General features: G+C 44.9%; 1 pseudogene; it reads left to right on the forward strand.

Annotated features, from left to right (window-relative positions):
• The first annotated feature begins 1,650 nt into the window (after window positions 1-1,650).
• Window positions 1,651-1,768, forward strand: LOC126263995 (5S ribosomal RNA; annotated as a pseudogene).
• The last annotated feature ends 961 nt before the right edge of the window (window positions 1,769-2,729 follow it).

Genomic DNA, 2,729 nt, shown 5'->3' on the forward strand with positions numbered 1-2,729 from the left:
AGCGACTCTAGTACATAGTGCACGCATAGTACCGTGGACGGCAGATGCGCGCACGGCAGGGCACGCGTGGACAGAGGGGTAGTGGTGGGGCTGTAGGCAGGCGTTGTTGGGGGAATGCCGTGGGCTGATAGGGAAGTGCCGTTCTATACTGAGGCCTACGCTCACATTTTTTCTAAATGTTTAGTGGTGCGGCTTCATGCCCACCCTTGCGTGGTGTTCATTCGAAATATCTGTCACCTCTTCTTTGGTTAGTATCTAACAAGAATTCCGCCTAAAATGCAGCGAATTTTTTTTGCCTGGTTGTGTTAATCATTTGTAGCTTTCAGAGAAGTATCACGACTGGAGATTTTTGAGTAAAACCGACAGATTTCCCATGTTGCCATGTTAAAATTTGCTTTCTTTGCCAAAACTCAGCAGAGTTTACACAGTCTCGCCTTACTAACATGTTGTGTAGATTGAATTGCGAGAAAATTCTGGAACAGTGGTTTATTAAGTTTATGAAGCGAGAAACCGAAGAAAAGTAAAGTCAGCATCTTATGAAAATGCACATCCTTGGTACAAAATGAGCGTGTGATGACTTCACTTATGTTGTTCCTAAACTCATAGTATTTTTCCTTTCACCAGCTATCTATGACTCTTAAAAATAATAGTCTTTCATCGGAAAAGGCTGCAGTTGGTGGAATAACACGGTAGATAATGTAGTTTTGCGTAAAACCCATACGGAAAAATACTCTCTTCTTTGGGTTTTATCACTTGCTAAATTCTCGTTTCGATATCGCAAACCATTTATGAAATATGAGGAACGTTGTGGATATTTCACTCTGGCTTTATCGCTGGCGCGATGCGATCGCAAGTGAGTGCGCTTCTTCAGATCAATTTTCTCGAGATTGGTGACCGATCGAGACCTCCACACAAGTGAAAAGGAAAATTCATGATACCTACATTTCATACGCAGCATCGTATTATGTAACGTGCACCAAACGCAAAATCATAGCGACTGTTATCTTTCTTTGCAAACTTTTTTGGACTTCTCGCGTGTCTTAGTTCCTCGTAATGGTCATAGTTATGACCATTAACGAAATCGTGGGTACACCACAATGAACATGACATTGAAAGCTATAAATAAACCAGAAATGAAACAATTTTATCCAATGTTTTCTCTAAAATCATTTGAGAAAGATTGTAGAGCGTGCGCGTCGATTCTACCATAGCCGACTGGCCGAAAGGTGGCAACGCTTCTCGGCCTCCCCTTCTGAACAAACGAATGAACTCGTCGAGCAGTTTGGACGAAAACTGGTCACTGGGTATCGGCTACCATATCCTGCGTGACCTATAATGTTCTACTGCTATAGAGAGCTCAGTAGGCTATTATAGCACATATTTTTAACTGACAATAACAGCATTGAAATTGGTTTTCCTCTTCTTTCCTGTTACGATCGTACCTTCAATCAGAAACTGTCGCAACAACACTCAGAACAAAAGCAATAAACCGCAGCACTTATATTACACTCAACCGCAAGGAGAACTGAGCTGATTAACAAAACAAAATAACTGGGCTTATGTAAGGCCAACAATGTGCGACAGTTGGTCTTGTATAATGGAGATAGATTCAAGTTCTATCGATATATTGATAATTTAAATCTATTGATAGCCAACGGCCTTGGCGCAGTGATAACACCGGTTCCCGTCAGATCACCGAAGTTAAGCGCTGTCGGGCTGTGCTAGCACTTGGATGGGTGACCATGCGGTCTGCCGAGTGCTGTTGGCAAGCGGGGTGCACTCAGCCCTTGTGAGGCAAAGTGAGGAGCTACTTGATTGCGAAGTAGCGGCTCCGGTAGCGAAAAGTGACCTACGGCCGGGAGAGCGGTGTGCCGACCACGTGCTCCTCCATATCCGCTTCCGGTGACGCCTGTGGGCTGAGGATGACGTGGCGGCCAGTCGGTACCTTTGGGCCTTCATGGCCTGTGCGGGAGGAGTTGTACTTTGTTGATTTTCGACAGATCGTATCCCTTTTTCGTTATATCAGTGAAAATGAAATAACTTTCAATTTCGTTATACGGCAGTTAGGTCGTGTGTGATTTCATTTTGGCGATATGTTGAGTGGGTGAGAGGGTGATGGGCTTCGTACCCTCTAGACTACACCTCTGTCTATGTCCTTGGCAGGAGTACTTTAAGTGGGAGTTCTCAGCCTAGAGAAACCAATTCAAGAACAACTTGAACAACAAACTTGAACTGGAGATCTAGCAACGGCCGGGAGAGCGGTATGCCTACTGCATTCCCCTCCCCATCGCACCCAAATCACCCCGCACGGCAGCAGACGACATGCTGGTGTATGGAGGTAGTATTTTATGTTCACGTACGAGCGACCCACTGTATCTTATCGTAGCACGGTTTCTAATTTTAACTACAAGACACGACAGCTTACCGGCCTGTCCGCTTATTGGCACATTCTCTAGTAGGACTGGAACGAAATCTTACCGGGCGTTACCACTGCAAAATGCTAACGTAACTTTCGACCGCCGTTCCTTAGGTATTTTCCTAATGTGATAAGGCACCTCATACTACCGAACTGTATCACCAAAAGTCAGCGTTATTCGAAGGGTGCGATACACGATAGATCAAATGTCTGATCGTCACACAAAGTAAATCACTGCCAACCTTAGGCACTACTTAAGCGCGTTGTGGTTCCAATCAGATTCCACAACAGTAGGTGGCCTTTGTGAGACTTG

This window comes from Schistocerca nitens, chromosome 6 (assembly GCF_023898315.1).
Source record: "Schistocerca nitens isolate TAMUIC-IGC-003100 chromosome 6, iqSchNite1.1, whole genome shotgun sequence".
Classification (NCBI taxonomy): Eukaryota; Metazoa; Arthropoda; class Insecta; order Orthoptera; family Acrididae; genus Schistocerca; species Schistocerca nitens.